Source organism: Ochlerotatus camptorhynchus, unplaced genomic scaffold (assembly GCF_037179485.1).
Source record: "Ochlerotatus camptorhynchus isolate MF236.1 unplaced genomic scaffold, CSIRO-AGI_Acam_v1.1 ptg000392l, whole genome shotgun sequence".
In the NCBI taxonomy this organism is placed as follows: Eukaryota; Metazoa; Arthropoda; class Insecta; order Diptera; family Culicidae; genus Ochlerotatus; species Ochlerotatus camptorhynchus.
Window position 1 is genome coordinate 2,549,833 of NW_027040879.1, and position 15,324 is coordinate 2,565,156.

The 15,324-nt window shown below is 39.7% G+C and overlaps 1 protein-coding gene across 2 annotated transcripts in view; it reads right to left on the bottom strand.

Moving 5' to 3' along the window:
• Positions 1-13,377, bottom strand: part of Pde11 (Phosphodiesterase 11) — a 439,247-nt gene extending 425,870 nt beyond the window's left edge. For both annotated transcript variants that reach the window (XM_065233210.1, XM_065233208.1), the window contains exons 1-2: positions 12,500-13,377; positions 1,681-2,399 (exon numbers count right to left, since the gene is read on the bottom strand). The gene's annotated coding sequence lies outside the window, so the exon portion shown is untranslated. The remainder of the gene's footprint in view (positions 1-1,680; positions 2,400-12,499) is intronic.
• Between the last annotated feature and the right edge of the window lie 1,947 nt (positions 13,378-15,324).

The following is a 15,324-nucleotide window of genomic DNA, read 5'->3' on the forward strand; positions in this document are numbered from 1 at the left end:
TGGTGAGATTGAATTACATGATTTTGGCTTTACACCCGAATGCAACCGAAACTTCCATAACGGCTGGCAGCAGTCACTTCCAGTGATGCCACATATACAGATTTATCTGTAATCATACAGATTTTTTTCAATATTTTGATACAGATATGTGTATATACAGATTACAGATTTTTGAAAAATATACAGATTTTTCAGATTTTTCAAATAAATGGAATATATTTTGTATTGTTTTTTTATATTTATTGATTCCGGTAATTAATCGTTTCTTCCTTTTGAGCAGCTTGAATTCAATCTGAGCATCAAACCGAGGGGGGCGACTCTATCTACGATGCAGGAAATATTGTGTTTTGCTGTGGCTAGCTGCGCGTACGCTGAGTAGATAGAAATTAGATTTATCACGATTTTGAAGATTTCCTGCAAAAAAATGATGCGCGATGCAAGTAGATGCGAGAAATGAAAGAAGATTTTTCGAAGATTTATTCGCTAGTGTGAGATTTATTGAGCATCTAAAATTGACATCACATCACATCAAACCCAAATAGTATTTTTTACTACATAAATTATTATTGTTTTAGCTTCGAATGGACTTGGAATCTTTCGAATGGACTTCTGATGTACAGATGTTCGTTGGAAGGAATATCAGTTTTCCTTTCTATTTGTTTAATTACCTTTGTCACATGGTGACAGATACGAAGGTTAATGAAATATATTTTTGCCAACCCGGTAAACAAGCCATTTTAGAAAACCCACAACGTGGTTGATTACAGTTTGTGAGTCGAAGAATCAACTGGATATTTTTATATTTAAAAAGCGTAATTACAGAAATAAAGAATATTGTATGCAATTGGACTAAACTTCATGAGAGATTTACGGAAATCCGCACTGAGACCATAATGTAGAAATTATACAGATTTTTTTACAGATTTTTGTCAGCCAGATACAGATTAAAAAGATTTTTTGCGATGAAAATACAGATTGAACTTCGAAAAAATGTGGCATCACTGGTCACTTCGTGTCTGCCATCGGTGAACGTGGACGTCAATTTTGAATCAACCCTTCTGTGCTGTGCTGTTGATGTCATCGGTGTCGCTGGACGGACCTCCTGCAGATCATACAGCTCGTGTCTATCACCGCTCTAGTGATCACACTTTCCATAGCGATTATAAACTGCTAATCAGAAACCTCAATCCGTTTGTGGCACATGCCTGTCATCAACATAAATTTCAATACAACAGAGACAGGCCACTTTCCTATTGTCATTGCTACTACAAATTCCAGCATTTGAAAGCAGTTTGGAAACTAGAATCAACTTGAATAGAGCAACTGGCTAGTGCGATTTAAAAATCAAAGTAATTCTTCGACAAAACTTCTAGTTAAACTCAAAATCTCCTGTTTGACCACTAACCAATGTTAACAGTCAAGCTTGCAGCTGCCTGTCGTGTGGGCCTCGTTCAACATTTGCATAGTTATAAACAATATTGTTTATGCATCTGTGAATCAGCGTTGTATGTTTTGAAACACCTGAATTCAAGGTGGTACGGTCATAAGGGGTGCGCGATATTGATGGTGTCAAGTTGAGGAACCTTGAGGAACATTTGTCAACAAAACTCTAACTTCTAAAGTACTCTTCTAGTATAAATGTAACATTTACCTCCGCTGTCCACTATCAATGACACTTACCGTAGCTTTGTGCGTGCGAATTCGTAAGCAACAAACGCTGCTCTTCCAAGATCGGAATTCCAAGCGATGAAATACTGCTCTGACTGAATCTCCAAACAAACAAACGCGGGTACACTTCACAAAAAGACGATAATATTTTGCCTAACACTTGTCAGAAAGTTATCTCTCCAGCTCTTTTCACGTAAACAAGCACCACCGGTTACACATGCTACTTTGAAGCAATATTTACCGCCTACACTCTTGAAACTATAACATCGGCAAACTGCGAATCCAAATCACCTAACTTGCTTCTTTCTTCGGCAAAGGAATCGCAGTTTTGCTTTTTTCTTCGTCGCAATTTTCCTTCAATTCAACACTAATTACTGAACTTACTCCTTCTCAGTTTCTTACTTTCCCGTTGGATGTTGGATGTTTAGCCAACCACGAACCACCGAGAGACAACCTTCAAAGACTCACTTTCACAATCACTGCTAGCATCATCAGCCTTCTCTCGCGGGCTCAGAATGACGACGGCTTCCGTTAGTGTAATATTTATTAGACTTTTATTTTTTGCTTACTTGCTACACTGCACCTACACCAATCTATTGCTTCAGCACACAGCAACACTGCCGCCACGATAGGGTGTCTCGATTTTCTATTCAGCTGTAGCGAGACACATGCACTCCGCTGTTTCGGAGTGAGGAAACAATTTCAATCGCTCTGAAAAAAAAACAGGAAACCTGGAAAAAGATAAATATGACGTTAATAGAGTGAGTGCTGTGGTGAAAAATAAATTATGGGGTATAACAAAATAGATATTTGACGAAAAAAAAAGACGAGTCCTTGCCGAATATCTCGACTTTGAAAAGCTTCTCTACAATAATGGTTAAAACAAATCACCTGTGAAGCCCTCCTTCTTGTTTTGCTTTTTTTTTCAAACGCACGTAAATGAGAACAGCGTTGGAGTGAAGATAGTTTCTCGGCTCAGAGACAGTCGTCAACGCCAATGTTCCATCAAGTCAAGATTATTGTTCACACTGATGGCGCTGTTCCATTGGTAGGAAGTAATAAAAATCCCTATACACATATTTTTAAAAGTGAAAATAATACGCGCTTTCCATGCCTATTCAGGTCATAAAAAGTTAACAAGAAAATAAAGAACCGATTACCTTTCATTTGATATTTCGATCTTAAAAATCGGCCCAGTGCTTTGCAGTGGTTCAAAAGCTATGCATTTTTGAAAAAAAAAATCGATTTTTTGACCACTCTCACAAGGAAATGGCCACCCTAATGCTTAAATAAAAAATACGGGTCTAATATTTTGCAATAAGGAACAAAACTACCTAGTTTTACGAAATTCTGAGAACCACTATATCGTTTTCTGTGAAATGGATGTATAGGGTAGAGCGCTACTTCGTCGTAATCGCCCATTTCCGTTCTATCAATCAGAAAAGATCAATAATATCAATGATTTCACCGTGCAGAAGTCAATAATAGGTTTGTTCCGATACGTTAGTTCATTAGCTACAACATAAACCCTGTTAGAGCGCATTGTATGAATATTTACGCTCATTGTTCTCAAAACAAAAGAATCGCTCCTAGCTAATCCCCTTTTTCTACGTTTATCCGTAGGACGAAGAAAATTTGATGGCGTTTCAATGCGTTAGAACGGAATTGAAACTCGTAGCACGAATTTAGAATCAAGAAGCAGTATTAGATTTCAAACAATATCTCAACAATTTGTGACTCTTTATCAAATCCAACCGTACGTATGGAAAGGTGAATAAATTTAGAAGTCATCTTTGACAGAAATATTCCATTTTTTGTTTAAACTCGTTCAGAAAAGAGAGGTAAAGCGCGAGTTGTGCTTAGTAGGACGGAAATTATATCAAAAACCCTATATGTAAAACAGAGCGGCATACATAAGACCTCGAATGTCTGATAAAAAAATAAGGGTGGGATCGTGAATGGTCGAAATTATTTAAAACGAAAGTTCAATTTTTAGGCGGGTGTGCTAGAATTTTGTTAATATATCCTCCAAATTTCCACAAAAGAAACCCGTTGTGTACATAATAATGGTTCTACTGTTACTTTCATTTCAAAATTTTACCAATGATTCTTCAGAGTAAATTTTGTAACTTTGAGTTAATTTTTTAGAATAAATTGTCAAGGATATGAACACAACAAATTTGGATTTCTTTTTGGGGGTAGCCCCAAACTTATGATCGGGAGTGTATAGAAGAGGTACCAGACATGTTTTGCAGTGACAGGTACTCTATTTGTAGTCTGTGATAGGGATTTAAAGGTTTTTTTCTTTTTTTCTTTCTTTCCTTTATTTAACGTCGGTCTCTGTTCCGCAATCTAGTGCCAATCACCGACGGACATCGATTGCCATCCATTGACGACAACCAAATGTGCAGAAAGGCAGCTTCCACACCTGCGTAGGATATTGCACCCATTCACAAACACACATGGGCCGGGACCAACGGCTTTACTTGCCTTCCGAAGGAAGACGTGACCAGAGATTTTTATGCCTCAGAAAAATCCCACCGACCTCGGCTGGGATTGAACCCAGACCCATTGGGGTGTTAGAAAGCAGTCACGCTTACCACTACACCACCGGCGCCGGCTTCAAGGTTTTTTGACTGCACTGTTATCTGGGAACAACTAACGGAAAACATATTATGCGTAATTTCCGATAGACGTCACCGCAAACAACAGCAGTGACATCTCATGGAAAATAAATGCAGAAGCTCATCTAAATGGTTAATTGAATCCCAATAAATGAGCTGTATTATCTTTTACCTGAAACCAGAGTTCAAGTAAACAAATAGTGTTTGTCTGATGTGCGCATAAAAAGAAAGGGCTACGTGAAGGACCTCGATGCAGGGTGACCAGCGAACCGTTAGATCAGAATAAAAAAAAACTGGGAAAAGGTCGGGAATGAATCATATCGTCAGGCCATTTTCTAGAGAGATGGCGCTGTTCCGCTGATAGGAAGTAATTCAAATCCCCATATAAAAATTGAGGGAACTGCAGGGCTGCTACAATAGGCGTGAATTTCGCAGATTTTGCGATTTTTGCGGAATTGTAGCGGATTTGAACTTTGAATCGCGGAAACATTAAATGATTTCGCGAAAATCGTGAAGGGACTGATGTGCTATCACAAAATTGGTAGAATTGTTTATGATAATTTTAAGGAAAGATTATCACGATTTTAATCGTGTATTATAATGTGCCGAGCAGTGATGCCCGAGGTGATGCCAACATTCCAGTTTAAACTGGATTCTTCCATTTGTTGGACACATTCAATTCGGAAGCAGTTTGAAATCTTCAAGTTTTCCATTACTAACTGCAACATATTATGAAGTATGATTACCAGTACAGAATGATTGAGGTGCTTACACTTTAAACTTTTATATTGGACTTGAAATACATATATATAAAAGGGAAGGGACGGTCCAACAGGGCACCCGATTGAAGCGATTTGGACGGGGAGAGTGGGAATGCCAACTCCCTTTTGATAACATTTCGTGGATAAAGAGTGGGCTCTTCTCCCCACTCATTGGAGCATCTTCCTGTTTGGAGGCTTGTCTTTTTGACCAATTGGCTGATCAAGTTGCTGGAAAGAGATTCTTTATTGTTCCGTAGATGCGTATAGGCGACTTTGCCTATCGATCTACACAATCCGTTTTTGGCCCTTCATACAGCGACATGTTGAGGACAATCAGAGGTTATTAAGCTTGATCAAGACAAACAGAGAAGAGGGCCCACTGCTGTTGGACTTAGTTTCCGTGCTACAATGGGTGGTAAACCGCTATCATCATTATCATCTAAAATGATAATTTTCGGTCATAGGGTCAGAGTCAAGGCAAACCATGTCAATTGTCAATGAAATTACACTTTCTGTTACCAAGTGAATCTTTGTCATTGACGAAAAAATTAATAAGATTTTGAAAAAGAATTTTTTGAGGATCAAGTCTATCAGTGACTATGTGAAAAACAATTTTTTCAATATCGCGCGAAAGACTGTCAATGACAATGACAAATCTCAGCACTGGTGGTCCTTATTCAAATTGAAATCATGAATCAAACTATTTTTATTTTAAGTTATGGGTGGTTACAGTCAGCAAAGCTGTACACCCAACCTGAGGAAGTAAGTTTGGCTTACAAATATGTGGGATTCATCATCAGAGGAAACGGCGCCGGTGGTGTAGTGGTAAGCGTGATTGCCTCTCACCTCAGCAGGCCTGGGTTCAATCCCAGTCGGCGCTGCCGGGATGTTCTGAGGCATAACATCTCTGATCACACCTTCCTTCGGAAGGGAAGTAAAGCCGTTAGTCCCCGGTTCATGAGTTGATGGGTCGATAGGTAGGGTCCAGGTGTGGGAGCGGCCTTCCTGGCACGTCGGTAGCATTGGTGCTCAGCACTGAAAACAAGATCGACGGAAAAAACAAACCAAAGGAAAAAAAAAATGAAAATAAAAGCAACAACTTTCAACGAAATTAATCACAACTTTTTTTTAACGATACTTGGAGGCAAAAACATCTGTTTGGATGGTGAGATGTGCTCAAAAATGCGTCCGACTCCGACTCCACGAGGCCGAAAACCAGTGAATTTTGTATTACCCCCTAAAAATCTAGAATTCATGGAAATTCCCTGTAAAAAAAACATAGTATGTGCTGGTATGTTGAGATTTACTTAAAGTAATTACACTCTAAACCCAATGATCTTAATCATACTTTATTGTTATTTTATTCATTTTAATAATGTTACCGGTGTTGCCTGATTATAAGAATAACACGACTTTCTAGGCCTGAGAAAATTGACCATATTTTACTTTTTTGCCGTCTTCTGATTTAAAGTCTAGAACATACTTATATCCTAAAACGACTTAATTTTTTGGTACCACCCTCTATATGAATCTTGGAGACCGATTTGTTCCAGGTCAATTATGAATCACATCTTTAACGCATCTCTAGGCAACTTGTTCCTTTGGCAAAATATTGTTTTTGAAGACTGTACTCTTCTCTAGCTTCCTGATATCCGGGCCATTAAGGATTCCTGCCGAACGAATAAAATTAAGATTATTCTATCATAGGGTAGAGCACTACTTCGTCGTAATCGCCCATTTCCGTTCTATCGATCAGAAAAGATCAATAATATCAATGATTTCACCGTGCACTAATCAATAATAGGTTTTTTTCGATGCGTTAGTGCATTTCCTACAACATAAATCCTGTTAGAACGAATTGTATGAATATTTTCGCTCATTGTTCTCAAAACAGAAGAAGCGCTCCTAGCGAACTCCCCTTTTCTACCTTCATCCGGAGGACGAAGAAAATCCAATGGCTTTTCAATGCGTTTGGACGGAATTGAAACTCGTAGGAGGAATTTGGAATCAAGAAGCAGTGTTATATTTTTAAAAATATCTCAACAATGTGTGGCTCTTTATCAAATTCAACAGTACTTATGTAAAGGGGAATAAATTTAGATGTCATCTTTGATAGATAGATTTCATTTATTGTTGAAACTCATTCAGAAAAGAGAGGTAAAACGCGGGTTGTGCTTAGTAGGACGGAAATTAGATCAAAAACCCTATAGATATCTACTTGCTACCTTCTTTAAGTTAAGCTGGTCTTAGTTTCTGAAACACGTTACGCATCCTTAGAAACGCTGGCATTTTCTTGTCCAATGACTTAATAAAGTTTTTAACTATCCCTAGCTGACATGAAGGGGAAGAAGCAATATTGAGTCTCTGGGAACGAGTGGTGGGTAGATTACATTAGATTTCCTTAGCTGGTGTTGTCCACGCATTTCCCAATCAGTTTTCAGTATACGACCATCATCGGGACAACCAAAGTTCATAAAGATGGCGGTGCCAAATAATAAGGGCGTGTTAGGATATAAGTATTTTCAAGACTTTTACTCAGAGGACAACAAGAAAGTCAAATATGGTAAATTTTCTCAGTCCTAGAAGGTTGTGTTTTTCTTAAAATCCGGAAAGGCCAATAATATTTTTAAATTGAATAAAATAACAATAAATTATGATTAAAGTCATCGGATTTAGAGTGTTTTCATTCTTTTGGGTTGTTAAAATGATTACTTTGTGGAATTCTCCACATACCACCCCATTCTATGGGTTTTACAGTAATTTCACATGAATTCTAGATTTTTAGGGGGGAACTTAATTTAAAAAAAAATCACCCAAACGAGGGATAAGACAACGAGATATCGTTCTCAAATGTAGTAGAACAATGTTTCTCAAGTAATTTTCTACAGAAAACTCTTGGACGGCAATGTCGTAACATGCTTTAGTTAGGTAGTATACGACCGACATCGGGACAACATACCGAACTTTATAGATAGGGCGGTACCACAAAATTAGGACGTGTTGGGATATAGGTTTGTTCAGGACTTTTACTCAGAAGTTTACAAGAAAGTCAAATATGGTCAATTTTCTCCGGTCCTAGAAAAAAAAGTTCCGATTTGTTGCACAGTAAACAATATTAACGAGGGACAATGTTTACGATTTCCTTTTACTCTTCCTGGAAGGCGACTTGAGCTTAGCTTCAATTTTCAGTCGTGCCCTCTATTCCCTTGCTTGTTCCAATTATTTTTCCTTCAGTAGCGGTCGCCTCTTAGGTCGACAACATAGTAGAAGCGATTCGAAGCGATTCGATTCGTTGGCAATAAGCGGAGCGCTTGCGTGAAAGCACCCTCTATGAGCGTTCTATGGGAATCGCCCAAACCAGCCATAGTGAAAGCGATGCGAAGAGGTGTAAAGCGTTCAGCAAAGCGACAGAGCTGTTCGTGTTGTGTTTTGACGCATTCGAACGCAAGTGGACTGATTCTAGTGAGGAAAAATGGACACCGAAAATTTGAACAAATATTTTGCACTGCGCGCGCGACTGTAATGTTTTCAAAAACGCTTTCACTATGTCATAGGTTGCTTCGCTTGCCGCTGCATTTCGCTTTGCCAATTGCTATCGCATCGAATCGCTTCTACTATGTTGTCGGCCTTAGGCCGACAACATAGTAGAAGCGATTCGATTCGTTGGCAATAAGCGGAGCGCTTGCGTGAAAGCACCCTCTATGAGCGTTCTATGGCAATCGCCCAAACCAGCCATAGTGAAAGCGATGCGAAGAGGTGTAAAGCGTTCAGCAAAGCGACAGAGCTGTTCGTGTTGTGTTTTGACGCCTTCGAACGCAAGTGGACTGATTCTAGTGAGGAAAAATGGACACCGAAATCGATTCGGAAAATCTGATTGCTCTCGTTTTTACGAGAAAAGCGCTGTGGGACAAAACATTGAAACAGTACCGGAACCGGTTGATGGTCCCCATCTCGCCTTCTATTTCGATTGATCGGGTGAACTGCAAACTCTCTTTCGTTGTTGATTATGAAATTAATCGTGCTTGAGGAAGCGAAATATTCCTCATCGGATGAATCCATGCTGAATAACAAATTTGAACAAATATTTTGCACTGCGCGCGCGACTGTAATGTTTTCAAAAACGCTTTCACTATGTCATAGGTTGCTTCGCTTGCCGCTGCATTTCGCTTTGCCAATTGCTATCGCATCGAATCGCTTCGAATCGCTTCTACTATGTTGTCGGCCTTAGCCTCCGCTTCTTCTCGGTATAGTCCACTATCCCGATTATGTAGCAGTAGGGCTTTTTGGGCCTAATGGATGCAGATGACTTCTAAATGTATTTTTTCCCGGGAGTACCGTAAGATTTGATGAAGAGTAACTAATTGTTGAAATAGGGAAAATGGATGTAATGTCAGCCTAAATGCCCCTAATATGGGCCCATACATAAATTCAGCAATCGACTAAATTTTCAATAGCGACCAAAAATATCCATTAGTACCGCCCCAATGACGCGTTCATCTAGATAAAATGGATAAATAGCAGATTTTTAGCGATGGGCCCAATCTTAGATCCATAGACCAACATTAGAGCCATTTCCCCTACTGTGTAAAATATAACACTGCTTCTTGACCCCAAACTCGGCCTAAGGAATTGAATCGCCATTGAATTCACTTCGGCCTATCAGAAGAAGATAAAAATTAACTATTCCGGAGCGCTTCTTTTGTTTTCGAGAATAATGGGTACAAACATTCATATCACGCGTTTTTATTCACTTCGTTCGGTAGCTTTTGAACTAATGAATCGTACCAAACGCATAATTGACTTGTTAACGCCGAAATCATTTGATGTTTTCTACTCGATAGGCCCAAAATGGGCGATAAGGCTGAAATAGTTCTCTACCCTAATACGCGTCATTTCGATTTTTGAAAGCAGACAGAGCTACTCAAATTTACACACACTTGCTCCCGGGATGAGTGAAAATAATAATATTCAAATGTATATCATAAAAAGGGAATCAAGTTTCCCCTAATTATTAAAACTGTGTTTTCTGGTAAATTTCAGAAAAACGTAGGGGAAGTGCGGGTAAGCTCGTTAATGTGGATATGCCAAAAGCCCCATCACTTTCACGAGAAACACACATCTATTAATTATTTTGAATATTTCGAGGCAAATTTAGGATTTAGGTTGAGATCTTAAATTGCATCAGGTTTTCAAATATAAAGGGAAACGGATAGAAAATATCCATTTGCGTATCACAAATTCACATTTTTCTCAACATCGGATGTGTTTGAGAATTAGCTTCGGTAATTCATACAGAAAAACTGTGTTGAACACTGTAAATCAATTAAACTACTGTGCAAGAAGTAAACTAACCAAATAAGTTGAATAAATATCAATAAAGTTCTATGCACACACCGACATGCGAATATTAGGTTGGCGAGTCAGAAACAACCACGCCGGAGGTGGCGGGTTCGATTACCAGTCCGGTCGAGGGAATCTTTCGGATTGGAAATTTCCTCGACTTCCCTGGGCATAGAGTATAATTGTGCTTGTCACACAATAGGTATACAAATTCATGCATTGGTATTGGCATCGAAAGCTCTCAATTAATAACTGGGGAAGAGCATTTAGAACACTAAGTTGAGAACACGCAATAATCTAATATGCACTAAGCAATAAGCTTGAAATGAGAATAATAATAAGAAGAAGTCAGAAACAGTGCTGATTTTCACTAACCCTCTGATGTCAGTATCAGCCCACACAGTTTCATTATCAATGTCACTCGCCTCAATTTCAGTGCCTAAATGACATTGACATCTTATGGGATGTACTGATATTCAAAGTTCGGCGGCAAATTTTTTTTTTCATATATGCCAGCTAATCGAGTACTGATCTTTAGAAAACTCATTGTTACTATTAAAACACTGCAACGGTTTCACCAAATAGTTTATTTGTTGAGATAACCGTAAGATTTTCAACTTTTTCCTAGTGATATTCATATGGACCGTAATATCAAAACAGTGCTGCCTGATATCGTCTTCTTCTTCTTCTTCTTCTTCTTCTTCTTCGCATTTCAAGCTTATTGCATATCGCCTATTAGCTTATTGCGTGCTCTCAACTTAGTGTTCTAGATCCACTTCCACAGGTATTAATTGAAAGCTTTCGATGCCTTTACCATTTTTGCATGGTTATAATTGTGTGGCAAGTCCAATCATACTTCTATGCCCAGGGAAGTCGAGAAATTTTCCAACCCGACAAATTCTTAGACCGGACCGGGAGAATTGAACCAAGCCACCTCCAGCATGGTCTTGCTTTGTAGCTGCGCCTTTACCGACTGAGCTAAGAAAGGCCCCGTGCTTGCTACGAATATCAGTGTCAGAAGTGAAATGCAGTGCTGGAGCAATATCTAAAGTCAATTGACATTGTTGACGGCACGCAGTACTGCACAGTGGTCCAGAAGCAACCTGGTCTATACAAGGTGTGGAATTGTAGGCCTGAATGAATTGGTATACTTCGTTTTTCACTCGGCTTTCTTTCCGCTTCACACGATTCGTTTCTTTCGTTCACTCAGTCACCCTTGTAGTGACGTCATAACGTTTGTTTCGATCGGTGCTTACATAGGAAATTTAATATGGATTTAAAAATTTATATATGCTACCAACATTTATGACTGATCTGCCACTAAATGTTAAGATTATTTATTGATTATGGAATTACCACACTGTATACCATGAAAAGCAGCCTGTTTGTGAGTTTTTGCCTGCTTTCAAGTAAGGTGTTTTCTAAAAAAAACCAAATCGCCAGCTGAAATTTCCCGACGACTTTACAATAGAATTCAAGCAAGCAAAATCATCATGCAAAAATAGATAGGATTTCTTCTTTCCTTTATTTAACGTCGGTCTCTGTTCAGCAATCTAGTGCCAATCACCGAAGGACATCGATTGCAATCCATTGACGGCAATCGAATGTGCAGGAAGGCAGCTTCCACACCTGCGTAGGATATCGCACCCATTCAACACACATGGGCCGGGACCAACGGCTTTATACTTCCCTTCCGAAGGAAGACGTGACCAGAGATTTTCATGCCCCAGAAAAATCCCACCGACCTCGGCTGGGATTGAACCCAGACCCATTGGGGTGTTAGAAAGCAGTCACGCTTACCACTACACCACCGGCGCCGGCATAGATAGGATTTGTTTTCCTTCTTATTTCGCAAAATTGCTTTCGAGTGTTAAGACATCGTCACCATCGTCTCCCACAAAGTTTACATTGTTTCCTCTACACAACACACACCTTGTATAGACCAGGTTGGTCCAGAAGGGCGTTTTTCAGGTAAAAAATAAAAAAGTGCATGAGGATGCAGTTTAATCAAGTTGGTGTCTTAAGAAAAGTTTCGATTTGAAAACAAGGCGCAGTAAGTTTGTAAGCCTATTTCTTCAACTTTTCATGCGAAACTCGTCTACCTACCAGAAGCAGTAAACCGGCACTAACAATGCGAGCACAGCTGTTCTCTTCCTCCGCAGAAATGCACCATCACTCCCCCGAAAACAAACCGCAACAATCACTCTTGTCTCCCAAAGGGAGCGTAGATGAATGCACCAATTTATTTTCCTCCTTTTCTTTCTGTTCCTCTTGAAGCTGCTCTTCAGGCCGAAATCTTCTATGCCTCAAACAACGACGACGACGGTGACAACATCTCGCGCGCGCGGTCACGTTTTGCGAGCTTTGTTTTCTACCACAGCTAGGCCCCGAACACGACTTCGACCACGATGACGACGACGACGACGACGACAACGTGTGCGAATCTAGGTTTGTATGGTCAGGCCAAAGTGGACCAGACTTTTCACCGTTGCACTTCACTGCACTCAGCACAGCTCAGAGGTCACTAGTTCAATTCACTGAATCTAATTTCAAACTTCGATCGGAAAACTTCCAAACTAAATCCAACGATGTTCTCAAACAGGATCGTACCTCAGTGAACCGTAGACCAACGAAGGTCATACCGGCGAATTTCTCCAGCAGATGAAACGCGACGCGATTACACCTCCTGCGCTATAATTGTTGCTGTTTGTTGTTGTAGATAAATAGATAGATGGTAGTGCTGACGCTGAGTGGAACGCGAATATAAAAAATACGGCAACAAGCGATGCGTCGCGAGCGATATTATAATAACAATAATAACGTCGAAGACGACGACGAAGACGAAGAGCACCCACTTGGAGAAACAACATTCGCTCACTCACGGTGAAGAAGGTTCTTTTCGCACACGACCACGAATTTTACATTGGACACAAAGTCCTACACTGACTGACTGGCAGAGCGCGCTCACACACGTCCGAACGGGCGGCTATACGATCGGTATCTGCTGGCTGTTGGTTAAAGATTGGAGCTTTGGGGCGTTGGATTGGAGCTCGCGTGCTCTGAGCAGGCAAACAACACCGCGTCGTCGTGTCGGAGAGAACGAAAAACGGCGGCGGCGGCAAATTTTTTTGTTATTATTTTTGTAGGTGTTGTCTTTTGCAATACCGAACATGCTACCGTCCGGACTGAAGAGCCACTCTACTATCTTACCGTTCTCGCAGTGATGCCACATTTTTCATCTGTAGGTATCTCAATTTCTACGAGTAATTTTTCGATATTCAGCTTCAAAAATCTGTAGAGTAAAGTGGGGCAAGAGGGCGCACTTGACACTCATGTTTCGAGTCGAGTCGATTGTAATTTGAAAAATCATGACGATTTGCTTAAATTGTTGATTGAGTAAAAGGGTTCCGAGGACGTACTTTTGCAACACTGATGGGGCAAGAGAGCGCATTGTATTAAATGTTTCACAATCGCCAATCACAAATCACAAAAAAACGTCATCTAGGCGCACATATTATTTGTATGCACTCGTGTTTTTTTTTTTATTTTTTTTTTCAAATGTTAAAAGTGGGTAATTTTTATTATTGCACTAAAGCACATACTAATTAAAGATTAAAAACAGGTTCTATCAACATTTTTCAAAATCTAAACGATTTGACCACCATTCTTAGGCTCTGAACTTATTACTTTTGGTTAAAATTTGACAGAAGGAAATTTATCGATTAACTCTGCTATCCGAGCATGGTTATTTCTGACAGACAAGAAGTTAAATTCACAGGGATTTTCGAACAAAGAAAATAACTTTCGAAATGTCACTTTTAACCACGAGTTAAATTTAACTCGGCAAACGGTTCCCAGCCTTACCCTAGCCCCACTTATGCAATTCGTACTCTTACTCCACTTGAAGTCAATAATGAAAAGGGTATCCCATTTACGTCTTTCCTATATTGGTATATATTTTCTGCTGACATATAAAATACTTATCATATAGACCAATCATAAATACAAGAATACTTAGGTTATAATCCTCATGTATGATATCATAACACCGCTACAAAAAATTTCATCAAAATGCAAAAATCGAACAAATTTCTAACTTTTAGTGATAACTTTGAGGTGGTTTATTCAAAATACCTACATAATATTTTTCTATTAAGCTTGTATTCAGAAGAGATTTCCATCCTACTCATAATCAATGGACCTCCATTTTGTTAACCTACCTTTCAGACCAGTGCACCACCATCTGCGTACTCTTGCCCCACTTGACTCTATAAATCTATAGATGTATATTTTAAATAAAAATCAGTGATACAGATATTTCTGTGTTGATAATCGTCTAAAACAACGGCGCCGGTGGTGTAGTGGTAAGCGTGATTACCTCTCACCCCAGTAGGCCTGGGTTCAATCCCAGTCGGCGCCGCCGGGATGTTCTGAGGCATAACATCTCTGCTCACGCCTTCTTTCGGATGGGAAGTAAAGCCGTTGGTCCCCGGTTCATGAGTTGATGGGTCGATAGGTAGGGTCCAGGTGTGGGAGCTGCCTTCCTGGCACGTCGGTAGCATTGGTGCTAAGCACGGAAAACAAGATCGACGGAAAAAAACAAACCAAAAGAAAAATCGTCTAAAACTTTGTCCCATTACAGAATAATCTGTATATGTGGCAACACTGACTGTTCGTTGTTCGAATCTTGCGCCTTGCGTGGCTCGGAAGTGGCACTGACAATGTTACAAAATGTCCCACTGAGGTTCATCGTTTCCTTTATTTGTGGAGATGAATTTCGCATTATGAAATTGTCGTAGTCCCTTTATTTGTAATCTAATATTTAAACACGTAACGCTGCTGCTGCTGCTGCTTCTTCTTTTGCATTTAGGAGAGTAAATCCGGACAGATTCGTGATTAAGGCGTACATGCTTTTTTAAACAAACACGTCA